This window comes from Salvelinus fontinalis, chromosome 9, assembly GCF_029448725.1.
Source record: "Salvelinus fontinalis isolate EN_2023a chromosome 9, ASM2944872v1, whole genome shotgun sequence".
Classification (NCBI taxonomy): domain Eukaryota; kingdom Metazoa; phylum Chordata; class Actinopteri; order Salmoniformes; family Salmonidae; genus Salvelinus; species Salvelinus fontinalis.
The window spans coordinates 21,151,479-21,179,040 of record NC_074673.1 but is presented as its reverse complement, the minus strand read 5'-3'; the positions used below and the strand labels follow the sequence as shown (position 1 = coordinate 21,179,040).

Sequence of the window (27,562 nt, the reverse complement as noted above, 5' to 3'; positions counted from 1 at the left end):
CAATTGGTAGATTTAAAAAATACTCTGATCTTGTAGATTATTTAGGGTTAGGAAAGTATTTATGAATAATATTTTTTTTAAATAGGTTTGGAGAGACTTTACGCACAAAATATATTGATGAATGAAAAAATGTATCCTGAAATTTGCCATATTCCATGAAATATTGGAAGGTGAGAAAACTGTACAATATGGTCCTATAAATCTACCCTAATAATCCTCACTAATCATGAAACTGTGATGACAATGGTCCAGTCTAAAGTGAACTGTGCTCCAGGCTCCAGGTTTAAACTGGGGAAGCATTGCAGTCAACATGGGCCAGCATCCCTGTGGAACGCTTTCGACACCTTGTAGTATAACGATACATGTGGAGACCCAGAAGCAGACACAGGAGGCAGATGCTTAGAGTCTCTGATATTTATTGCAATCCAAGGGGCAGGCTAGAGACAGGTTGTGGACAGGCAAAAGATCATAAACCAGGTCAGAGTCCAGGAGGTACAGAGTAGCAGGCAGGTGCAAGGTTAGGGCAGGCAGTATGGTCAGGCAGGCGGGCACAGAGTCAGGGCAAGCAAAGGTCAAAACCCAGAGTACTAGAAAAATGGAGATAAGGAAAAAGCAGGAGCACGGAAAAACCACGCTGGTTGACTTGACAAGACGAACTGGCAAAAGAAAAACAGAGAACACAGGAATAAATACCCAGGGACTAATGGGGAAACAGGTGACACCTGGAGGTGTGTGGAGACAATCACAAAGACTGGTGAAACAGATCAGGGCGTGACATGTAGTGTATGCCCTGACAAATTGAGGCTGTTCAGAGTGCAAAGGGCATGCAACTAAATATTAGGAAGGTGTTCATATTGTTTTGTACACTCAGCATATTCGGCAATAATTAGGACTAGGCAAAGTGATCGTGTAATGCGAAAATTCTATTAAAAGTATTACCATTGCCACATTTGATGTACAGTCACATTCACCCATCATTTGCAACTTCGTCAATTAGCGTCATCACTAGATTTCCTTAGCAATACCTCAGACTTTCATGATTACCAGCTAAGATACTTTTATGAGTGGATTTTACTCCTGGCTCAGAGTTTGTCTGGGCAATGTCTAACATAATCCTAAAACCTACTCTGAGCTGGGAGTTTTTTTATTCAGATAGGCTACATGTCCTAAATGATTGGACAACTTGTAATACATTAGCCTAATATGATCCACTATTGCTAGCTATCCTTAGGAACAACCACACAAACGTGGCAGAGGAAAGAAATGTAAACAAGCAATGTGGAATGATGCAAAATGTACGGAAACTAACACTGAAGTCAGTAACAGTTATAAATGTATGTGGGTATTGTTCAATCCTATACTTACAACTTGTGCTAAGTTAGGATATTATACTGAATTAAATCAACCAGACTCAGAGTTAACTTCAACATGTCTTTACTCCATCACTGTGTGTAACACGCCGCCCCCCCCCCCCCCCCCCCCCACTACTTTACTGATGTGGTGACATCATGTATAACACCAAAACACGACATCCCCCCTTTACTTGGATATTAACTTCGATGTCAACATGACATACACAACACTCCTTCTTTCCCTGTATAGCAACCTTTGTGTTACCAATAAATAACTTAAATATGTTCAATATCTTATTATTTCTGTTCTCCTAATGGACTTTCCTTTTTAAGCTTACTTCTAAGCAAAACAAAAGTGTTAATATCATCTATTTATTTAGATTTTTTTGTAACAAAACATTCTGCACATTTTTCACAACATAACTCCTTCAGAGTCTTCGCATTAGTCTTTTGTACTTGTCCTTTTTCAGTTTATACTGCTTTTCGTTACCTCTTGCCGTGCAGGATAATTATTTAATGACAACAGTGGCGACCCGTCATTCAGGGCAGGTGGGGCAGAGTCTGTTTTTTGGGGGGCTTGCCTGTCTTGCATGTTATTTTGGGATTAACCTGTCTAGGATCAGCGTGCCGCTAGCGGCACGCCCCCCCCCCCCCCCACTGAAAAACCAGTGCCGCGAAATTCAAAAAAAATATTTTTTTTAAATATTTAACTTTCACACATTAAAGTCCAATACAGCTAATGAAAGACACAGATCTTATGAATCCAGTCAACATTTCCGATTTTTAAAATGTTTTACAGGGAAGACACAATATGTAAAGATGTACATCTATTACCTAAAAACACATTAGCATATTCCACCATCTTTTATTTGTCCACCAACACCAGTAGCCATCACCAATTCGGCTAAACTAAGATATTTATAGCCTCTAACCAACAAAAAAACTCATTAGATGACAGTCTGATAACATATTTATGGTATGGGATAGGTTTTGTTAGAAAAAAGTGCATATTTCAGGTAGATGGCATAGTTTACAATTGCACCCACCATCACAAATGGACTAGAATAATTACAATGAGCAACGTGTTTACCTAACTACTAATCATCAAACATTTCGTAAAAATACACAGCATACACGAATCGAAAGACACAGATCCTGTGAATACAGACAATATTTCAGATTTTCTAAGTGTCTTACAGCGAAAACACAATAAATCGTTATATTAGCTTAGCACATAGCAATTAGCAGCCCAGCATTGATTCTAGCCAAAGTGAGCGATAAAAGTCAACATCGCCAAAAGATATTAATTTTTTCACTAACCTTCTCAGAATTCTTCCGATGACACTCCTGTAACATCACATTACAACATGCATATACAGTTTGATCGAAAATGTTTATATTTAGCCACCAAAATCATGGTTAGACAATGTGAAATGTAGACAAGCTGGTAAAGAAAACGTCCTTGCGCCACTTAGACAGTGATCTACTCTTATACATAAATACTCATAAACGTGACTAAAAAATATAGGGTGGACAGGGATTGATAGACAATTTAATTCTTAATACAATTGCGTTATTACATTTTTTAATTTATCCTTACTTTTCAATACAGTTTGCGCCAAGCGAAGCTACGTCAAAAAACATGGCGTCCTAAGCCACTAAAATGTTTCGACAGAAACACGATTTATCATAATAAAAATGTCCTACCTTGAGCTGTTCTTCCATCAGTATCTTGGGCAAAGGATCCTTTCTTGGGAGAAATCGTCTTTTGGTGGAAAGCTGTCCTCTTGCCATGTGGAAATGTCAACTACGTTCGGGATGAACTGAAAAGCGTGACCAACTTTTCACATCGTTGCAAAAATAAATGTCCCAAAATCGCACTAAACGGATATAAATTGCTATAAAACGCTTTAAATTAACTACTTTGTGATGTTTGTAACTCCTATAACGAGTGAAAAGATGACCGGAGAAATATAACAGGCTAAACTAACGCTTGGAACAGGAGAGGGTCGGTGTCTTCCACGCGCGTTACGCAGCAAGAAAAGACTTGCTAGCTAAAGGTTTTTTTCATTTGTAGGGCCTGTGAACGAGCAATCGAGCCCGTTGGAATCGTCATCACGTAAAGGCATCCAGGGGAAGACGTAAGAAGTGTCCGTATAGTCATAGCAACGACAGTGCCCGTTTAAATGACTTCAGAAAAGTGGCCAACGTTTCTCAAATCTGACTCCATGTCAGGGAAATTGCTGTAGAATGGGCTCTGTTCCACTTAGAGACAAAATTTCAACTCCTATAGAAACTATAGACTGTTTTCTATCCAATAATAATAATAATATGCATATTGTACGATCAAGGATTTTGTGGGAAGCCGTTTAAAAAATTAGCCACATTAGCATAAATAGTCTAAACAGCGCCCCCATCCCCAACAGGTTAATACGTGTCACATCAGTTTACAAACAATGTCCAAAAAAAAAATATATATATATATATCATTGAGTTAATAAAGCCACATTCAGACACGGTGTCTTTTTTGTTTTTTTGATCCAAAATGCTTTGTGGTGGTGGGGCAAGCCAGCAGAATACGAAAAGCGTTGCGCCGTGATTGGCTCAGTGTTCTGTCACTCATGGGGACACTATGTCATACGTCACCGCCAAGTCTAAGGGCAGAGCTCAAAAATTCAAGCCCCTTGGGTCCTGCCATAGAGTTACATTACAAGTGCCCATCCGAGAAGGCTCAATGTTATTGGCCATATATAAAATGCAGTCAAATCACGTTATATCTACAGTAGCTTTCTTAACCTGTTAGGCGGGCTCTCCCGACGTCGGTACAAATATGACAACATCCAGCTCGTGTGCAGGGCGCGAAATTCAAAAGCTATTTTTTTTAAATATTTAACTTTAGCACATTAACAAGTCCAATACAGCATTTGAAAGATAAACATCTTGTCAATCCAGCCAACATGTCCAATTTTTTAAATGTTTTACAGAGAAAACACCACATATATTTATGTTAGCTCACCACCAAATACAAAAGTGGACAGACACGTATGATTATGATTATGATGTATGAATTATGATTCAAGTAGCATGCACAAGCCAACCTAAATAACCTAAAACCAACCTAAAGAACCTAGAAAAAACTACCTCAGATGACAGTCCTATAACATGTTACACAATAAATCTATGTTTTGTTCATTAAATGTGCATATTTTAGCTATAAATCAGTTTTACATTACTGCTCCCATCATTGCTACAGCATAGCTACAGTCTGAAATCAGACGGGAGTAGCCAGAGAAAATACAGACACCAACGTCAACTACTAATTACACCTCATAAAACATTTCAGAAAAACATATGGTGGATAGCTAATGAAAGACAAATATCGTGTGAATAGAGCCAATATTTCCGATTTTTGAAGTGTTTTACAGCGAAAACACAATATATCGTTATATTAGCTTACAACATTAGCTAGCATACGGCAGCATTGATTCTAGTCAAGCGCTAGCATAGCACAGTTCGACAGATATATGAAAAAGCATCCCAAATTGGGTCCTTATCTTTGTTGATCTTCCATCAGAATGTTGTAACGGGGTCCATTGTCCAGTAAAGTCTTTAGTTGGGTTCCAGAACGAAATATTTCCCTCTTTGGTTAGCAAGCCCAACGGCCATGCGGCGCTAATCTGTCTTTCTTCAAAAAATTCTTCCGTCGCATGACATCTAAAGTCCAGGATAAATTGCAATAATATAATTAAAGTATATTGAAAAAACATACTTTAGGATGATTTTGTGACATGTATAAAATAATATCGTAGGCAGAGGTCATATTCACCTTTAACGAGCGGATTCCAGGAGCCGAGTCCAGATTCTGCCTCGCGCCCGGAAAAAAAATTAAACTGCGCAGGTCTCACAAGAAGATGTGGTATTCAGTCCATGGAAGAGATATTCGACTCCTTTCAACTCTCACTTCCGCATTACACCCAGATGAAGGCGTATGACGTGTTTCTACGGTCCTAAGTGTCATGACCTTGTATAGACAAGGTCTTAAAGAGACACATCGCATTTTGGAAATCTCAATTCGGCTGGGAAAATGGCTGTAAAAATAGTTCTGTTCCACTTAGAGAAATAATTCAAACGTTTTTAGAAACTATAGACTGTTATCTATCCAATAGTAGTAAATATATGCATATTGTAAAATCAAAAATTTCTTAAGAGGCCGTTTGAAAATGTGCACATATTTTCCAGTTTTTTCAATATTCACCCTGCAGCCTGAAGAAGTTAAATAGCAGTCATTGTGAATCAAGTCGAAAATCTACTAGCAAATCCTTTTTATAATGAAGAGAAATTATAGATAAAACGTATCGGTGCTCATTGGCCATAAACATTACACAACAAGTTGTAAATCGTAAAGCAATCACTAGCCTGCTATTCAGTGGATGGATGTTTATTTTACCTTTATTTAACTAGGCAAGTCAGTTAAGAACAAATTCTTATTTTCAATGACGGCCTAGGAACAGTGGGTTAACTGCCTTGTTCAGGGGCAGAACGACCCTGTGGTCCCAAGTCTAAATCGGGAACTCCAGACTCTTTCTACAGTTACGACCTGAAGATCACTGACGTCATCATGATTCAAAAAAATGTTTCTCTGATTTCCCATTTGTCTTGAAAGCACCATAAATCCAGAGATGACAAAATTTGCCCACAAAGGACCGTCGTGCCACCTTTCTGTTCAAGTGAGCACAGCACAACAAGGTGCGTCCAAAAATGTCTTGTATGCTGCTGCATAAATTATGCAATATGCCAGGGAGATATGTATACCAGGGAGATATGTATACTGAAAGTAATTATAAGTGTCTGTTGTGTAGAAAGCTGTTAGTAGCCCACGTGCCTCAGCCTAATCATTTGATCTATTTTCACCTCTTCAATTCACCTACTGTTCTGACTTGGTGGTGCACATGTAGCCTATAACCTGTTTTTGAGAAATGTAACCATCGAATATTGTAAGTGCTTTCATTGTCTGCTTATATGCTCCTTTTATTTATCCTACGGTTCTGACTTGGTGTACAAGGAGAACACTGTAAGAACGGCCCATGTTCTGAATTCTATCACTGTACATTTCAAAGTACTGAACAAATAGTTATATTGACTACGTCCTTCCTAGCTCACTCATTATATGTCTTAATGTCTTAATTACGGATTGCCTCTTATCCGCTTGTCATCCCCTTATGACATAGTTTTTACATCTCAATTGTCAGTAGAAACCACATTTGTTCAAGCAAGTCAGCCATGTTTTTTTTAAAGGCAGTAAATGAGGCAGAATGAACAGTTTCGCTGCCAGACAAGGCTCTGCTAATAGTCAGTTGTAGCAGTGGTAAGGTGTTGGGACTGCTGTTGGGGCTCTGCGGTTGGGACAGCTTTATGTAGGCCCTAACAGTTAGTGGGCACCGTTTGTCACCGTTATAGTGCAATTAATGTATTGTTTAGTGTTGTGTTGTGTATTGGCTTTGCTGGCACGTATCCCACTTTTTGTTTTTTTGCCCCACCAAGATTTGCATGCTAAAATCGCCACTGAATGACAAAGTCTGTTTACTTCTGTGGCAGTTTCATTTGTCTGTGATGCCTGACTGGCTTGGGTGTCTGTGGTCTTTGTGGTGATCCCTCACAGATAGTCTCTATGTATGTCACAGAGTAGCACTATGTTCCACAGTCTCTTTCAGTCCTTTGGTTGTGGATCTGGCTCATCAATTGTATTTTTCATCACAAATGTCATATTCCTGGAATACTTGGCTGGAGATTGAACAAACACATTGTTTCCCTCCTTACTGACCACAGTGTGCGGTGTCTCGTTGAAGGTTGTTGTGAGCTTTTCTGTTGTCCTGTTTTAGGAGAACCTGGTCACCGATGTCCACGTCCGAGTGTTTGGCTCTGCGATGGTTGTCTACATAGATCTTGGATTTCCCTTTCTGCTCTGAATCACAGTCCCATGTTTCCAGGTCACTCTGTTGTGTAGCTATATCCGGAAGTTTCCCCCTCATTTTCCTTTTTAAAAGGAGCTCCGCTGTGCTCCTTCCCGTGGTAAAGGGATCAATGGACCTGTAGACAGTCACGTACTTGTGTAGCTCCCGCTTCCAGTCTAGTCCCTCAGCTTGTGCAATGCAAATCCGTTTCATAAGTGAGGCATTTTGCCACTCCACTTCACAATTTGCCTGTGCCCATTTTGGCGTAGTTTTTACATGCTGTATCCCATTTTCCAGGCAGAAGTTCTGGAACTGGGATGACATGTACTGTGGGCCACAATCAGATCGATTGTTAATGGTAGACCATGATGACTGAAAACAGTCTCCAGACTATCTATCACCTTTTCTGCAGTAGTAGATTGCATGATATCATATTCATAATATCTGCTGTAGTAGTCTACAACTACTAGTTTTGAGTGTCCTATTGGTAGTGGACCCAATCGATCAGTGGTGATGTCCTGCCATGGCCCATCAGGTAGTGCTGGGGGTCTCAGCGGTTCTGGCATAACTGGTCGTGCTACAATCTGACAACCATGGCATGACGTGTCTCTCTGCAGCCGTGTCCATGCCCGGCCACCATACTTTACTCCTGAGAGGTTGTTTTGTGCCTACAATGCCCCAATGTCCCTGGTGAACGAAGGCTAGAGACCGACTGTGGCAAAACAATGTGTGTTCCCCTTAGGATTAATTAATTACACACAGTTAATTTGCTAAAACACCCACTCTAGAATTTCTCACCTCACTTAGCTCTTCATCTGTAGCTGATGCTTCCTCCACTTCCCAAATCAAATTTTATTTGTTAACCTGTCTAGGAGGAGCGTGCCGCTAGCGGCACCCCCCCCCCCCCCCACATTCCACTGAAAAGGCAGAGCCGCGAAATTCCCAAAAAATATTTTTTTTTAATATTTAACTTTCACACATTAAAGTCCAATACAGCTAATGAAAGACACAGATCTTGTGAATCCAGCCAACATGTCCGATTTTTAAAATGTTTTACAGGGAAGACACAATATGTAAAGATGTAAATCTATTACCTAAAAACACATTAGCATAATCCACCATCTTTACTTTGTCCACCAACAACAGTAGCTATCACCAATTCGGCTAAACTAAGATATTGATAGCCCCTAACCAAGAAAAAAACTCATCAGATGACATTCTGATAACATATTTATGGTATAGGATAGGTTTTGTTAGAAAAATGTGCATATTTCAGGTAGATGGCTAGTTTACAATTGCACCCACCGTCACAAATGGACTAGAATAATTACAATGAGCAACGTGTTTACCTAACTACTAATCATCAAACATTTCGTAAAAATACACAGCATACACGAATCGAAAGACACAGATCCTGTGAATACAGACAATATTTCAGATTTTCTAAGTGTCTTACAGCGAAAACACAATAAATCGTTATATTAGCATAGCACATAGCACATAGCAGCCCAGCATTGATTCTAGCCCAAGAGAGCGATAACGTAAACATCGCCAAAATATATTATTTTTTTCACTAACCTTCTCAGAATTCTTCCGATGACACTCCTGTAACATCACATTACAACATACATATACAGTTTGTTCGAAAATGTGCATATTTAGCCACCAAAATCATGGTTACACAATGACAAAAGTAGCCCAGCTGGTGAGAAAATGTTGGTGCGCCACTTAGACAGTGATCTACTCTTATACATAAATACTCATAAACGTGACTAAAAAATATAGGGTGGACAGCGATTGATAGACAATTTAATTCTTAATACAATCGCGGAATTACATTTTTTAAATTATCCTTACTTTTCAATACAGTTTGCGCCAAGCGAAGCTACGTCAAAAAACATGGCGTCCTAAGCCACTAACATTTTTCGACAGAAACACGATTTATCATAATAAAAATGTCCTACTTTGAGCTGTTCTTCCATCAGTATCTTGGGCAAAGGATCCTTTCTTGGGTCTAATCGTCTTTTGGTGGAAAGCTGTCCTCTTGCCATGTGGAAATGCCAACTGCGTTCGGGATGAACTGGAAGCGTGCCCAGCGATTCACAGCGTTTCAGAAATAAATGTCCCAAAATCGCACTAAACGGATATAAATTGTTATAAAACGCTTTAAATTAACTACCTTATGATGTTTTTAACTCCTATAACGAGTAGAAACATGACCAGAGTAATATTACTCCCTCCACTAATGCTTGGAACAAGTGCGTGTCGATGTCCTCCAGGCGCATGACGCAGCAAGAAAAGACTGACTAGCTACAGGGTTTTTTAATTTATAGTGCCTGTGATTGCGCAATCGACCCCATTCAAATCGTCATCACGTAAAGGCATCCAGGGGAAGACGTAAGCAGTGTCCGTATACTCATAGCAATAACAGTGGCCTTTTAACTGACTCCAGATCAGGGGCCAACATTTCTGAAATCTGACACCATGTCAGGGAAATTGCTGTAGAATGGGTTCTGTTCCACTTAGAGACAAAATTTCAACTCCTATAGAAACTATAGACTGTTTTCTATCCAATAATAATAATAATATGCATATTGTACGATCAAGAATTTTGTAGGAAGCCGTTTCAAAAATTACACGATTACCATAAATAGTGACAACAGCGCCCCCAGCCTTAACAGGTTAAATGCGCCGAACACACCAGGTTTAGACCTTACAGTGAAATACTTACTAACAAGCCCTTAACCAACAATGCAGCTTTAAGAAAAATAAGTGTTAAGTAAAAAATAAATTACAAATTTTGGGGGGTTGAAATAATTAAAGAGCAGCAGTAAAATAACAATAGCAAGGCTATACACAGGGGGTACCAGTACAGAATCAATGTGCGGGGCACCGGTTAGTCGAGGTAATTGAGGTAATATGTACATGTAGGTAGAGTTAAAGTGACTATGCACAGATAATAAACAGAGAGTAGCAGCATCATAAAAGAGGGGGGGGGGGGTGCAAATAGTCTGGGTAGCCATTTCATTAGCTGTTCAGGAGTCTTATGGCTTGGGGGTAGAAGCTGTTAAGAAGCCTTTTGGACCGCGACTTGGCGCTCCAGTACAGCTTGCCGTAGCAGAGAGAACAGTCTATGACTATGGTGGCTGGAGTCTGACAATTTTTAGGGCTTTCCTCTGACACCGCCTCGTGTAGAGGTCCTGGATGGCAGGAAGCTTGGCCCCAGTGATGTATTGGGTCATACACACTGCCCTCTGTTGTGCCTTGCAGTCAGAGGCCGAGCAGTTGCCATACCAGGCAGTGACACAACCAGTCAGGATGCTCTCGATGGTGCAGCTGTAGAACTTTTTGAGAATCTGAGGACCCGTGCCAAATCTTTTCAAGTCTCCTGAGGGAGAATAGACTTTGTCGTGCCCTCTTCACGACTGTCTTAGTGTGTTTGGACCATGATAGTTTGTTGTTGATGTGGACACCAAGGAACTTGAAGCTCTCAACCTGCTCCACTACAGCCCTATCGATGAGAATGGGGGCGTGCTCGGGCCTCCTTTTCATGTAGTCCACAATCATCTTCTTTGTCTTGATCACATTGAGGGAGAGGTTGTTGTCCTTGCACCACACGGTCAGGTCTCTGACCTCCTCCCTATAGGTTGTCTCATTGTTGTCGGTGATCAGGCCTACCACTGTTGTATCATTGGCAAACTTAATGATGGTGTTGGAGTAATGCAGTCATGAGTGAACAGGGAGTACAGGAGGGGGCTGAGCACGCACCCCTCAGGGGCCCCCGTGTTGAAGATCAGTGTGGCGGATGTGTTGTTAACTACCCTTACCACCTGGGGGCGGCCTGTCAGGAAGTCCAGGATCCAGTTGCAGAGGGAAGTGTTTAGTCCCAGGGTCCTTAGCTTAGTGATGTGCTTTGAGGGCACTATGGTGTTGAATGCTGAGCTGTAGTCAATGAATAGCATTCTCACATAGGTGTTCCTTTTGTCCAGGTGTGAAAGGGTAGTGTGGATCTGTGGATCTGTTGGTGCGGTATGCAAATTGGAGTGGGTCTAGGGTTTCTGGGATAATGGTGTTGATGTGAGCCATGACCATCCTTCCAAAGCACTTCATGGCTACAGACGTGAGTGCTACGGGTCAGTAGTCATTTAGGCAGGTTACCTTCATGTTCTTGGGCACAGGGACTATGGTGGTCTGCTTGAAACATGTTGGTACTACAGACTCAGTCAGGGACAGGTATGAAAATGTCAGTGAAGACACTTGCCAGTTGGTCAGCGTATGCTCTGAGTACACGTCCCGGTTATCCCCGCGGCCTTGTGAATGTTGACCTGTTTAAAGGGATCACGGAGAGCGTGATCACAGTCGTCTAGAACAGCTGATGCTCTCATGCATGTTTCAGTGCTACTTGCCTCTAAGCGAGCATAGAAGTAATTTAGCTTGTCTGGTAGGCTTGTGTCACTGGGCAGCTCGCATCTGGAGTTGCGTTCACAGCCACAAATCTCACATACTCCTCTGCTCCATGTGTGTGTGAGTCTTTCACTGCAGTCTTTCCAATTAGACGAGACAGAGGGTCAGCGATTATGTTTTTCCCTGGTATGTGGACAACACAAAAGTCATAGGGTTGGAGTCTCAGCACCCACCCAGCGAGGACTGTAAATAGCTTCAAGCGCCTTATGATCAGTCACTAGATCAAATTCCCTGCCGTATACGTACGGGTGAAGCCTTTCACAAGCCCAAACCAATGCAAGGGCCTCCCTCAGTTTGTGCATATCTGCATTCACACTCTGTCAGACTCCTGCACATAACATACTGGAACCATTTATCTGTGTTGTTCTTGCATGACCACAGCTCCTAGGCCAACTGGTCCTGCATCTGCTATTACTTTTGTGGGATCGTCTTTGTCAAAGTACACCAGTGTCACGGCTTCAGACAGTTTCTATTTTTATGTCTGAAAGCACAGAAGCACAGAAGCACAGAATTTGTCTAGAACATCAATGTATGCCGTAACGTTAATAAGATTTCCATTCAATGGAACTAATGGACCTAGACCGAACCATGACATTTTACAAACTGACTTGTTGTAAAGGTGGCATCCTATGACTGTGTCACATTGGAAGTCACTGAGCTCTACAGTAAGGCCATTCTAATGCCAGTGTTTTTCTATGGAGATTGCATGGCGGTGTTCTTGATTTTATACACCTGTCAGCAAAGATGTGGCTGAAATAGTCAAATCCACAAATGTTTAAGGGATGTCAACATACTTTTGTATATATAGTGCATCTTAAACCTGATTGCTGATAAGCAAAACATTTTGGGTCTATGTCAACAATGGGCTAATGAAAAAAATAGCTAAATATATTTTTTAGGTGTTGTTTTCCTTTAAGTTAAAGAATACAGAGAAAAGTACATAAAAAAGTGAATTACCTTCCATTTACAGGCACTTAACGTGGGTTGGAATTTCCCCTTGACTAGGCCAGTACGTGGGTAAGAAGAACAGGGTCAGCAAACATTACCAAATATGCCATCAACAGTGTGGGTGTGACAGTATTTCTACTATCCAACATTTCCCAAACTCTAGAAACTGGTCTGAGGTAGAACATTACCTTGATCAAAGATGACAATTTATTGAACACACCAATACCTTTACACAGAGTACATCAACATGTCCAGAAATGGGTGGGTGGGAGAGGTACATGGGGTGAAGATGTACATGTATATCAAACATTACACATGAACATTGTGTGGGCGTTTCCAAAATGTATCGATACTTTAACATTTTCTTATATCACAGATGATCACTTAACATATGAAATATAGAGAAACTAAAACGGTCTCCGTCTTTGCAAGTTCTTTAATAAAAATGTCAATCATTTACATTTCTCAAATCTCTGATATTCTTTACATTATTATTCACCAATAGTTAACATGAACATAAAGCAAAGTAGAGTAAAACATCAGCATCTGTTCTGAACATGTTTGTCGTACTAAACAAACCCACACATTGTTTTGTTTTTTAACACTGCTTCACACCTCTGTCAGAGTTCATTCAGGAAGTGACTACTCGGACACCCCACCTTTTACCACTGTGATGGCACACCACAAGTTGTGTATAACATGAGGACACAGACATACATGGACAGTAATATGCTGGACTCTATTCTACACAGTTCATGGGTGAATGTTACACCAACATTTCAACCATCATAAATCTTTGTTTCAAAATGTAAATGATGTCGAAACCAACATAAGGAAATGTTTCTTTGGTTATGCCAAAAAATGGCATCTCACACACTTAACTGTTGAACCACTTGTTCTTCTTGATGTTTGCAGTCTTGTTGCCGCCCATCAGTTTCCTCTTGTATTCTTCAACCAGATTGTCAAAATGGTCATCCTCTCGGCTCCTAAACCGCCTCTTGGCCCCTTTAGTACTCTGGAAAACCAATGAAGACAGTTGAATGTACTACATGATCTTGGAGCCACGACATACAGACATGGGTAATGTTTGTGTGCATACCTGTGTAAGTTTCTCCAGTGACGTTCCTCCCTGTCGCTCTCTCCTGCTGGAACCGATCCTGGGCATCTTAGGCTGAGCAGGCTTTCCCTTATCACGCGCCCTGCAGGACCAAAATTATACCATGTAGTATGGGTTACAATGTGATAGGTACTGTGTGTGTGTGAGTGTGAGTGTGAGTGTGAGTGTGTGTGTGTGTGTGTGTATTACCTAATCTTTGGGCCACGGTGGGAGGGCAGGGATAGAATCTTCCTTCGTTTCTTTCCATCCTCCAGTTCTACGTGTTCTAGAACTGAGGTGGTCTGGAAGCCTGAGTACTGCCGGCCCTGCTTCTGGGCCTGTTGCTGGGTCTGAGCCTTGACCTGTGGCTGGGGGGGAGGTACTAGACGAGAGAGAAAGAAATGGAAGGAAATATCAGCGACAACCAAAAAGCAAAAAGAACACAGAAAACGAGGGAAATGTTAAAAATGACAAACATTTGCAGTTCCAGCTGTGTGTGTGTTATATTCAGGGTTAGGGCAGAAATGTAGAGCGTCATACCTCCATCCTTTCTGCCCTGACCGGATGGTGCCGACTGTGTCTGGGTCTTCGCTGACCCCTCCTTTGTTACCATGTTACTCTGGGGTTTAGACACACCCTTCTGAGGTCCAAGCCGGCCTCCTGACTGCGGCTGCATTTTCCCTCTTCCCATAGTGCCACGCCCCTTAAAACGCTCCTGGAAACCATGGAGACAGGAAAATTTGTTACTCTTGATCTTAACCATCAGCACACACCAACATAAACATCAGAGAAGACACACCTTGACTTGTTGTTGTCGCATTTCTTTCATCTTCAGCTTCCTCCCATCTTCAAGAGAGAACTCAACAATGGGTCTCTGTAGACAGACAAAGTAAATCACTCAAGAAAAAAGAAAAAAAGTGAAGAGTCTTCTCAATAACACATTCTCATCATTTATCAAGACCGTCAATATTGATCAGATGCTGTAGGTTGCCAAACCAAATGTGTGTACGTGCAATTCAACATTCTCTTTACATTCCTCAGGAACAACAAATATTGATGACTAGGATGTTTGAGTCCAGACGCAATATTGTTATCAGCTACTGAGAGCCAAAGACAACATCCTGAAACATAACCTGCCATTCACCCTCTCAAACACAGCTGCACTCTGTCGAGTACAAGGTTGAGGACATGCATACACACACAGATAGATCAACAAAGACACAGTGCCACACAAACACACCTTGGTGTTTCCGTAGATGTCAGGGTTATTGTTGAGGTGTCGTAGTGTCTTCAGAGCGTGTTCATGATCTTGGAACTGAACAAAGCCGTAACCTAGCGACCGGCCTAACACCTGACCCCGCTCTGGCTTCTTATCATACATCACCCTGCACTGGAAAGAGAGATAGCGAGAGAGAGAGAGGGGGCATACAGATAGAGATGGAGAGGAAAAGAAAGGGGGAGAGAAGCAAATGGTAAACAAAGAGACAATTGTGGAAAGAGGTTGTAAAGAGAAATTAAAGGCCATTCAACATGGACAGGGCAGCTTTATAGGACAATACAGTGCCTTCAGAAAGTATTCACAACCCTTTACTTTTCCCACATTTTGTTGTTACAAAGTGTGATTAAAATGGATTTAATGTGATTTTTTTTCATCAACAATCTACACAAAATACTGAAATGTCAAGGAGAAAGAGAAATTGTAACATTTGTATAAAAAAAAAAAACTGAGTCAGTACATGTTAGAATCACCTTTGGCAGCGATTACAGTTGTGAGTCTTTCTGGGTAAATCTTGAAGAGCTTTCCACACCTGGATTGTGCAATATTTGCCCATTATTCTTTTAAAAATTCTGTCAAATTGGTTGTTAAGCATTGCTAGACATCCATAGATTTTTAAGCAGATTTAAGTCAAAACTGTAACTCGGCCACTCAGGAACATTCACTGTCTTTTTGGTAAACAAGGCCAGTGTAGATTTGGCCTTGTGTTTAAGGTTTTTGTCCTGTTGAAAGGTGAATTAATCTGCCAGTGTTTAGTGGAAAGCAAACTGAACCAAGTTTTCCTCTAGGATTTTTCCTGTGCTTAGCTCCATTACGTTTCTTTTTATCCTGAAAAACTCCCCAGTCCTTAACAATTACAAATCATACCCATAACATGATTCAGCCACCACTATGCTTGAAAATATGGAAAATGGTACTCAGTAACGTGTTGTTTTGGATTTGCCCCCAAACATAACACTTTGTATTCAGGACAAAAAAGTGTATTGCTATGCAGTATTACTTTAGTACCTTGTTGTAAACAGGCTGCATGTTTTGGAATATTTTTGTTCTGTACAGTGTTCATTCTTTTTGTTGATACATCCTCAGTTTTCTCCTATCACAGCCATTAAACTCTGTTTTAAGTCACCATTGGCCTCATGGTGAAATCCCTGAGCGGGTTCCTTCTTCTCCAGCAACTGAGGTAGGAAGGACGCATGTATCTAGTGACTGGGTGTATTGATACAACATCCAAAGTGTAATAACTTCACCATGCTCAAAGGGATATTCAATGTCTGCTTTATAATTTTTCTTTACCCATCTACCAATAGGTGCCCTTCTTTGTGAGGCATTGGAAAACCTCCCTGATCTTTCTGGTTCAATCTGTTTGAAATTCACTGCTCTTCTGAGGGACCTTACAGATCATTTTATATGTGGGATACAGAGATGAGGTAGTCATTAAAAAATTATGTTAAAAACTTATTGCACACAGTGAGGCCATGCAACTTATTATGTGACTTGTTAAGCACATGTTTACTCCTGAACTTATTTAGGCTTGCCATAACAAAGGGGTTGAATATTTATTGACAAGACTTTTCAGCTTTTACATGTTTTATTAATTTGTAAACATTTCAAAAAACATAATTACACTGACATTATGGGTGGGTCAATTTAATACATTTTGAACTCAGGCTGTAAAACAAAAAAATGTGGCACCTGAAAGTGACTTTGAAGAAGAGGAGGAAGAAGAAACCATTAGAACAAAAAGTTAAGGGGGTGTGAATACTTTCTGAAGGCACTGTAGTGCTACCTGGTGGTCACTAATAGTTCACCCAGAGCAGGTATTCCAAAACTGGGATGCAATGCCATTGGGGTATGCAAAATAAAAATGTGATTCATTTAAAAAAAAAAATGTGTAAAAATATTTTTTCTTTACATGTTTTTTTCCTTCACATTTTCAAACAGTCAATATATATTTTCCAACGGGGCTATACATTTGGGTGAGTTTTTTTCTCTCTCGCCTGAGTAGCCTCGTTTCACTGCCAAAAATAAAATTAAACCATCTAGTGTTCAGCGAAATAACAACACAATGTCAAATACAGGTAGCCTAGTCAAATAATTAACATCCAATCACATTAACTGTTACCCTCTCGTGGGAATTCCACTAATGGTCCGTATGAAGCCAAACGTTGCTGCTGCTCATGTTGGTATCTGTACTGATGGTGCAAAAGCCATGACAGGGAAACATAGTAGAGTGGTAACACGCGTGCAAGCAGTTGCTCCCGACGACACTTGGGTACACTGCAGCATCCACCGAGAGGCTCTTGCTGCCAAGGGAATGCCTGACAGCTTGAAAGACGTTTTGGACACTACAGGTAAAATGGTAACTTTGTTAAAGCAAGGCCCCTGAACTCTCGTGTATTTTCTGCACTATGCAATGATATGGGCATGTAACGCTTTTACAACATACAGAAGTACGCTGTTTATCAAGGGGCAAAGTATTGACAAAAAAAAATGTAAATTGAGAGACGAGCTTAAAGTTCTCTTAACTAACCATAATTTTCACTTGTCTGACCACTTGCACTTTGACGAGTTTCACACGACTGGCCTATCTGGGTGATGTTTTTTCTCGCCTGAATGATCTGAATCTAGGATTACAGGGACTCTCCGCAACTATATTCAATGTGCGGGACAAAATTGAGACTATTTTATAAGAAGTTGGAGCACTTCCCTGTCTGCATTAACAAGGACAGCACAGGTCTTTCCATCATCGTATTATTTTTTATGTGCAAATGAACTCAAGCTTATGGACAATGTCAAATGTGATATAGCGAAGCACCTGAGTGAGTTGGGTGCGAAATTACGCAGGTACTTTCCTGAAACAGATCACACAAACAACTGGATTCGTTATCCCTTTCATGCCCTGCCTCCAGTCCACCTACCAATATCTGAACAAGAGACAGGGATGCAAACCGGTGAGGGCCCAAAAGGTGACACTTTTTTGTTGCACTGAAACATGCTAAAAATCCCTGCTAGGGGAAAATGCAAGTTTTAACTAATTAAACAACAAATAATATGATCTACATGCTCAGTCTGTGGGTGTAAAATAAAAATTGGTTAATGTGAACCCAACTCACAGCTAACAAAAAAAAATGTTGCCTAGACTTTACTGCAAATGACACTCAAGTCTTGAGAAAAAAACAATACACTAATACTGCAGTTAGCCGTGACAGTCTTTATAATAGAATGCTTGTTACCATGACAGCCTTCATAATAGAACGAGTGTGACCACACACACACATATAAATATTGCACTTGGGGGAAAAACTTCTAAAGTAGGAATAGAATGAAACAAACAGCCATTCTATTTTTGCTCTATTATAGAGGCCACTATAGTAGACATTGATCAAGTGCACAAGGCTACATGTGTGCAAAAATAACATTCACCAAGTAAAAAAATGTAATAATCCCCCCTCACTCACACACGTGGTACTGTCAAGTTCAACAAAACAATATCTTTGGGCTACACTGGAGGTTACTACATTGTAGAACAGATGTCCACAGGCAGAAAATGTACAATGTGCCAGCAGCAGAGTATGAGACCCTTTTGTTGGCATAATTGATCTCTTTCAGGCAGAGTACACATGGCATACCTATTTTTATCCACTGTACTGAAAAAGTGAGAAAGAGGGAAAGTGTGTGGTGTTCCTTTCACCTCTATAGGTTTCTCTGGTTAACTTAGCTAATGGAGAATTTGATCCTGCTAGCAAGATATCTTTACTTAAAATGCTAGCAAGATAACATTACTTTAAATGCTAACAATACTTGTTCCACCATACTTTCTCCCTCACCTCAAACCTTCCAAATGCCAGTTGTTTTTCGGTTACAGCTCATGAAGTACGCTTCATCACCTTCTCATCCCTGTCTCCATGGTCAGGCTTCTCACCTACCTCTTCGTTGTCGTTCAGGAGACGAGCTGATGTAAATGGAAAACTGCCTTTCTACTCTCTGCTGTCTTTCCAGAGCACGCGCTGGTGCTGTAATTGGCAATTTGGTTGTCTCTTCTCTCTTTAGTCACATCCTGCTTTCTGCTGTTACGATTGGCTGAGCCTTGGATACAGCCAGTATTGCTCCAAACGCGCATCACTTGTTCGCTTACAGCCAGTAGTCTGATCCAAAGCCCCCCCTCCAAAACCTTTCTCATCAGATCTACACGAATCACGTAGGTCACCTATTTTGGATTCAAAACAGCAAATTTGGCCGAAAGGTGACTAGTTTGCATCCCTGAAGAGAGCCTCGTCGAAATTGCAACAAGCGGTTCTGTGAAAATGTAATCAGAAGCCACTGCCAGATTTCTGGATTGGGCTGCGCTCAGAGTATCCTGCCTTGGCAAATCTCGCTGTTTAGACAGTGATGCCCTTTTGCAACCACGTACCTATGTGAAATTGGATTCTCGGCCCTCATTAGCATGAAAACTAAATACATGCACAGACTGTGGTTGGAATTATTGCAGAGTTATGTGCATCCTTTCAAGCACACCCTTGTCATTAACTTGTGGTGAGTTATTCACGATGCTTCATGAACAAATAAGGTTTTATATGTAAGATGGTTAAGAGCAAAATTATTGATTATATTATGCTGGAACACCCTCAGCTGCCTTAGTTCCTGCCCGTATCACTGAGAGAAAGAGGTATGCGATGGAGGGTTGGGGAGAGGAGAGGAAAAGGGAGGAGAAAGGAGGTTTAACTTATATCCCTCTCTAGCCAGGTAGAGGTTCCTGGTCCCTGTATGTGTTTTGACCTTCTTGTCCTTCAGTTTGACGGAATCCTCTCTGCTTACCGCCACTACGATGTTCAGCTTCCTACCATTCACACGGATACCCCCGCTCTAAGACAGACAAACATGTTACCCCCAAACATACATTACAGCAACTCAGAGCTCATCAGAAGCGATGTACCTGAAGAATACATGAGTAATTTATCCTATTGCGTCTCACCTCTGACTCGTCCGCTGCGGCAGCAATGCATTTCTCTGCTGCTTCTTTAGACTTGAACTGAGCAAAGGCAATACCTGACCAGACAACAGAGCACAGTCAACAACCATTACCAACCAACACAGTCATGATTCAATGTTAACATGTAGACATCTACTATCTGACTGGCATCACTTCATGTCATTGTTTAAGTTTGGGCAGGGGACAGAGCTAGAGAGAGAGTGCGTTTGTGTTGGAGCCAGGACTATACCTTTAGAGTGTTCAGTGTCAGGGTGTAGGCAGATCTTGGTGTACTTCAGTTCTCCATACGGCAGTAACACCTCCTCCAAGCCCTCCTCCTCCGTATCAAACGACAGGTTCCTGATAAAGATGGTTTTTCCCTCATTGACGTCTGATGGGAGGGGCTTTCTCTTGGCTGCATGATCAACAGAGAGATACAGCGCCAGAGAGAGCCAGCGCCAGAGAGAGAGCCAGAGCCAGAGAGAGCCAGAGCCAGAGCCAGAGCCAGAGAGAGCCAGAGCCAGAGAGAGCCAGAGCCAGAGAGAGCCAGAGCCAGAGAGGGCCAGAGTCAGAGAGGGCCAGAGTCAGAGAGAGCCAGAGTCAGAGAGAGGCAGAGAGAGAGAGCCAGAGAGAGAGCCAGAGCCAGAGAGAGCCAGAGCCAGAGAGAGCCAGAGCCAGAGAGAGCCAGCGAGAGAGAGCCAGAGAGAGAGAGCCAGAGAGAGAGAGCCAGAGAGAGAGAGCCAGAGAGAGAGGGCCAGAGAGCGCGAGAGAGAGCCAGAGAGAGAGAGCACGAGTGCCAGCGAGAGTCAGCGAGAGCCAGCGAGAGTCAGTGAGAGCCAGAGAGAGCCAGAGCCAGCGAGAGCCAGAGAGAGCCAGAACCAGAGAGAGCCAAAGACAGAGACAGAGAGAGCCAGAGACAGAGAGAGACAGAGACAGAGAGAGACAGAGCCAGCAAGAGCCAGAGAGAGACAGAGCCAGAGCCAGAGCCAGAGAGAGCCAGAGCCAGAGAGAGCCAAAGACAGAGACAGAGACAGAGAGAGCCAGAGAGAGCCAGAGCCAGAGAGAGCGAGAGCCAGAGCGTTGGAGGGGTTCAAACAGAGGGCAACCTGGAACATACTCACTGATATTTCATCAAGAGAAAAGACAACCGTTTCATACCAGAATCCTCACTGTCATCATCTTCATCGTCGTCTTCATCAGACCCAAGATCACTTTTGTCGTCATCTGCCTCCTCAGACTCTGCATTTTCATTTTCCTCGTCGTCTTCATCATACCCAAGATCACTTTTGTCATCGTCATCTGCCTCCTGAGACTCTGCATCGTCATTCTCCTCAACACCCTCCTCCTCTGACGGGGTGTCTGGATGCTGTGCTGACTTAGAGCTGACTCTGTAGAAAGAAGAACTATTAAACACAACACTTCAACAATATCCTGGCTGCAATACTCCAGTCCTCAGAACCAAAGACTGGCCAAAGAAGACCAATTTAGACGTAAAATGGGTTGTTTGGATCCTAATTGGTAAACTGCCTGTTAACAGTTCAATTTGAATTATCAATGCAGATTCACTGTCCTACAGCCCAGCCAGGCAATATATAAACTTAATCTACCCTGGAAAAAAGTTGACACATTATTAACTCATTCTACTAGGCTAGCATTTGGTTTGCAACAGTTGGGGTTTGTCTAAATCTTGCTGCTTGCTTTTCTGACATGTGCAAAAACGTTACAGTTTTTTGGGGCAATCTCCACCCTTCCATAGGAGAGAATAAACATGACTGACAATCTCTGAGCCAGACGAATACATTTATCAGGATCATTTTAATGGATATATCAAAAGAACTGGAAATAGAAAGAAACATAAAACAAATGTCTGTTGTCATTTCAGCTGCTTGATTTGATTGTGTGTTAGCTTAAGTTGGCTAGCTAGCAAAGAAGAAGTAGCTAGTCTGCATGGCAACCTTTTTTGCTTAGAATGTTTGGAATAGACAAAGCTTGTTTGGCTAGCTACTTCGGAATCTCAGAACTAACAACTGGCTTTTGCCAGGACTAAATCGTCTGGTGGAAGGACGAAATTAAACAAATTTGCTCATTTTCATTTATGAAAACATTGTAATTAATTAAAAAAAATATATGTTGGTAACCATTTTCTAAAACAGGAATGATAGTGAATAACACCCTCATTTGGGCTGTTTGCCCTGACCCCCCGAGCTGTGTTGAGTCTTCGAACAGCCCTTAGTCGGCAGTTATTCACACGATAATCCCTAGGTTCTCATGCCTTATTTCTTAATTACATCCATGTCAAGGTCTACATCTTTACAGCCCATCTCAAACTGAGGACATGCAGAAATAGATTTAAAAGACAGCAAAAGCTCATACTTGTTAACTTCTACTTCTTCCTCCTCCTCTTCAGAGTCACTTTCAGGTGCCGGTTTCTCTGCTGTGACCTTTTCCTCTTTCTTAGCTCCTGGCTGAGTAGCGACAAACTTGTCTTTAGCCACAGCCCAATCAACAGCTACCTGCCTTCCTGTAAAGGACAGAAGGACTTGATTGCAGCTGATGAAGCCACAGTAGACTATTGAGATGTGCCCCATCTGTATCAGAGATATTCACAGGGCAGAAAAAGGTCTCACACACACTGTTAACAATGCTATTTTCTGATGATTATTCCCTATTGGAATTTGGCCTCTGGGTACCCTCTCCCAGGCCAGAGGTCACCGTAAAGCAGGCCTCAGTAAATGGTATCTGGGCCCCTGAGCCATAACCATAGGTGTCCTTAAATGATTAAGATGTTTCAAGTGTATAGTCTATTCAACCCCAAGGTCTCCACCTTGATCAAATGTTTTGGCACCGGGCACGGAAGCGTGAAACAACAAACAGATATGGCTAGAGTATTTAGATCAGCCCTGAGAGATTTGCTGCAAACCTCTGAGAGGAACATATCTGTCTTCACATATACATATGTCTGTCTCTGTCAATTCAACTTATAATTAAGAAGTTGTTCCCCTTATACTTTTCATCTAGCAGTTCTCCACACCTTGACCAGGTTTTCAATTCCTAACACACACACCGGGTTAAGGTGTCTCACCTTTGATCTCCTTTAGGTGTATTGCGTTCAAGGCCTTTCCTGCCTCCAAGACGTTCTTAAACTGGACAAACGCAAAGACCCGCATCTTTCCATCTGATGAAATACACACGGGAAGGTAAACAGAGTGAGGAATAGTCAGACACCAGATAGAAAACATGTTACTGACTCTAGTCTGTAGTTGTCTTTGCACAACTAAATCCACAAAGGCTCAACAGTGCTTAGTGTGGTTGGGTGGTGATTCTCTCAAGTTGAAGTCTGTACCTGGTTTAAGGGGGATGTTAGCCTCCAGAACTGTCCCAAACTTGGCAAAGCTTCAGATCATCCTCAGAGCACTGTGGGAACACAAGACAAACATTAACAACTAACTGCAGACAAAGCATCCTCGCACAAAGGGGAGGCCAAAGGGAAAGATTGTTTGTCTGTGTGTATTAGTTATGCAAGGGTTGACTCGTAACCCACAATCCCTGGGGTTATATCAGCGGAGTGGGCAGGTTTAGGGCAATTAAATATTGTGTGGCTGAAGGGCGGGTGGGAGGCGGGCGGGTTGAATAAAGAGAAAACAATGCATTAAAAATACATAAATGTACACAGTGAACAAGACAATAGGAACAACTTCCTAATATTGAGTTTCACCCCTTTTGCCCTCAGAACAGCCTCAATTAATTGGGACATGGACTCCACAAGGTTTCGAAAGCATTCCACAGGAATGCTGGCCCATGTTGATTCCAATGCTTCCCACAGTTGTGTCAAGTTGGCTGGATGTCCTTTGGATGGTGGACCATTCTTGATTCACACGGGAAACTGTTGAGTGTGAAAAACCCAGCAGCGTTGCAGTTCTTGACACACTCAAACCAGTGCGGTTGGCACCTACTACCAAACCACGTTTAAAAGCACTTCAATATTTTGTCTTGCCCATTCACCCTCAATGGCACACATACAATACATGTCTCAATTGTCTCAAGGCTTAAACATCCTTCTTGAACCTTTCTCCTCCCTTTCATCTACAGTGATTGAAATGGATTTAACAAGTGACATCAATAAGGGACCACAGCTTTCACCTGGTCAAATCTGTGTCATGGAAAGAGCAGGTGTTCCTAATGGTTTGTACACTTAGTATAATTATTGTGCAATCATATCTATGGGCTACATTTAGGTTAATCTTTCATAATTTTTTATCTGCTGTTGGTACGTAGCCTAAGCCTAAACTTCAAGCCTAACTGTAGCGTGCACCAAATACACACCAAATGCGAAACGCTTTGGGGAACTTGATCAGAAATAGTTAACGATGATCCACTGAGGCAACAAGGGCAGCGTTTCATTCAATAAGAGAAAAGCTGCGAAATGGAGAGTTGAAAATAAATAGAAGGGAGGGCCAGAACAGTATACTAATGATTGGGAAAGATTCAACCTCTCACAATGTCTAAAATAATATTAACTCCCTCAGAATTAAGCATTTCTTGCAGTAAAATTATACACCAAATGTAACATTTTTACTCTGGATCAGGAGTGAGGAAATATGATCTTTCTTTCAGCATCTAGAGATAATAAATGAGCAGTTAGGGACCATCTGGAAAAGGCGTCATCTTCATCAGCATCATCAAATATGCATCCGAGTCAAACTGTAATCTTAGCAAAAACATGTTGGGTCGTTTTAACAGCTACTAACTTCCTTAAAACCGGTCACTGATGCCATTTGGGAATTTAGCATAGAATAACTTGTACAGCTTATTTTTATTGCATTTTCTCCCTGGTCCATAAACATCTTTGCTGCGGGAGAGAAGCAGAGATGAAAGAGGAAAGAAAAAAACTATAGATTATATAAATTTATGACATTCTGGTGAGCAAGGGTTTATTTAGTGTTCTAGGGGACGAAGTAATGACAGAAGAGAAGCTGCATGTATCTAATTATAGACAAGTTGACTAAGCCTAAAATGTTGGAAACGATAAGCAAAAACATAAGCTTATCTAAAAAATGCGCTCAAAAATGAATTCGGCCATCTCTGACTGTGCAGCGCATTTTCTATATTTGCGGGTTATAGTTAGGTGCAGGCAGTGGTGGTTCTAGCTTGTGTGGCTCCCTGGGCAACACCCCCCCAAAAAAACACAATTCTGCACTAATTGTAATTTTATTCAGACAAATAGAAACTAATTGCATTACTAAATGCATTAGTACCGTATAAAGTTAGAGGTGCACTATTTGATAGATTCCCCCACTCTCCCTACCTCGGGCTTCCAGTGGGGAGACCTTGAGGTCAACCTACCCCTGCCCACTCCCCATCTTGTACTTCTGAGTGGGAGACCTTCCCAAGCAGTAGCCTGCCTAGCTCACAACCTAGAATCAGGGCACCAACTCCGACAGTTAATTGACCTACAGTCTCACACGGTGACATGATATCATTGACATGACATGCAAATGAGCGATAGAAAATCGATAGCGCAAATGTCACCATTTGGAATATATATATATTGTTTTTGTGCAGGCGCCTCATGCCATCCTGGGCAGCTGCCCATGTCGCCTATGCCTAAATCCACCCCTGGGTGCAGACCTCAGATTGTAACTGTATCACAGTGTCAGGCAGTTGTGGATGGGTTGTTAGCAATTGCGGGCAGGTGAAAAGCTGGCCCCCGCATCACTAGTGTCTGTCTGTGTCTGTGTGTGTGTCAAACCTTGAAACTGAGATTCCTGATGATCAGTCTTGCTTTCCTTCGGTTTTTCTTTAAAGCTCCTTGAGATGTATGTTATTTTTGTAAAACTGGTTATTTTGGTCCTGTAGCTGTGTAGAAGACAAGACCACAAATGTTTGATCCTCTAATTTCACCATAAAAAATGTAAGGTAGGCATCTAGCTAAATAACAGCTAAGCATACACTGTTTTTTTTTTATACCGGTTGTTCCCTTCTTCTTGGCCACTGACAAGTTGATCTTCTGTCCATCATAGTCTTTCACCTCTCTAACCGCGGGCTGTGCATCCTCCTCCATGGAGTAGGTGACATACGCAAACCCCCGACATTTGTCTTCTCCTGTAGGGACCATGTGTCAGAGTTGTTTTTTCACACATATTCTTTAATATTATTACAAAGCAGGACATGGTCTTATAAGGGATTTGCGTCAATTCAAATCTGGTATCAGGACAAAATGTGATTCAGAGTCACCGAATATACTTTAAGTATTTTTATTAAACTCAAGCGATAAACGGTAAATGCAATTTTCGTATATACGGGTTCTCTGTATCACCTCGCAGGGCAGAACAGAGAACTGTCAGGATGTAAGTAAACAGCTGTTCTTATACTGTGATAGACGTAGTTCCAACCCGTCTGTTGGCCTATCACAGTAGAGGCTGAGCGTGGTTTAAACTTGCTCAGCCTATCGTCGGCGCTCAGGCTGGTCCCAGCCTCTTGGCGCACCTTGGTGTACGGCACTGTTGCTGTGTAGATTACGCTCCCACACCCCAGAGACTGAGGTCAGACAGCTCTGTAACATTGTTTGAGCCATTTGCACCTGCATAGAAAGCACACTGTTCTCGCTCAAGGCTAACCACAGCTTCCCAGCACACTTATCTGGGGCTAACTGTTACTTCCAGCACACACACACAGACACCCAGGCCAACATTTGCTAATATTCAATCACGTGATGTAGTATTGGGTTATAGTGCATGCAATAAACACAGATCCTCACAGTCTGAATGACGTTGAGATCAGCACAATTTTACAAAGATGGCAAATGTCATAAAATTAGCTAGCTAGCTAACTAAGTTAGTAGCTGTTTCACCTTTTTCCTTGACAACAAAACAGTGCTTCACAGGTCCAATCTCAGAGAATATCTCCTCCAAGCGGTCGTTAGATGCATCTACTGGCAGACTCCGGACGAAAATTGTTAGGGCTGACATTGTTTATTATGTACTAATCTTTAGCTAGTTTCGTCTGATAACTGTTGCTTTTTTTAGCCAGTCAACCAACGTCAAATGGAGCTAACTGGCAACTTTCTTTCCGGTATTTTCAAAAGTAACGTTATTGTCTCCCCAGCGAATTCTAATCTTCACTTCCAAGACATAGATACAATTATTATAATATAAAAATTGTATGAAAGAATGGTAACCGCGAGTAGCTAAATGGTAAATACACGTTTTCTCAACAACGCAGCCATCTTCTAATTGTACTGAAGTTGTCATCGGTGATTCCGGTGTCGATGCCAGTTCTGACTGACGACCAAATCTGACTGAGCGCCGCGCCGACCTGCCTCACAAATAAACGTTTGGGATGTTGATTCACTCCCACAACTTGGAGACAGATCGGACAAGCAATGTGTTTTCCCGGGAACTGCTCACACGTGCCTGTTAGGCATAGTAACAGAGTTGTGGGAGACAAGCAGCATCCTAAACTTTTATTTGTGATGCAGATCGGAACGACGGTTAGTAAAATCAAATC

The 27,562-nt window shown here is 41.7% G+C and overlaps 1 pseudogene; it reads right to left on the bottom strand.

Moving 5' to 3' along the window:
* Positions 1 to 12,899: 12,899 nt before the first annotated feature.
* On the bottom strand, positions 12,900 to 27,024 carry LOC129862963 (RNA-binding protein 28-like; annotated as a pseudogene).
* Positions 27,025 to 27,562: the final 538 nt, after the last annotated feature.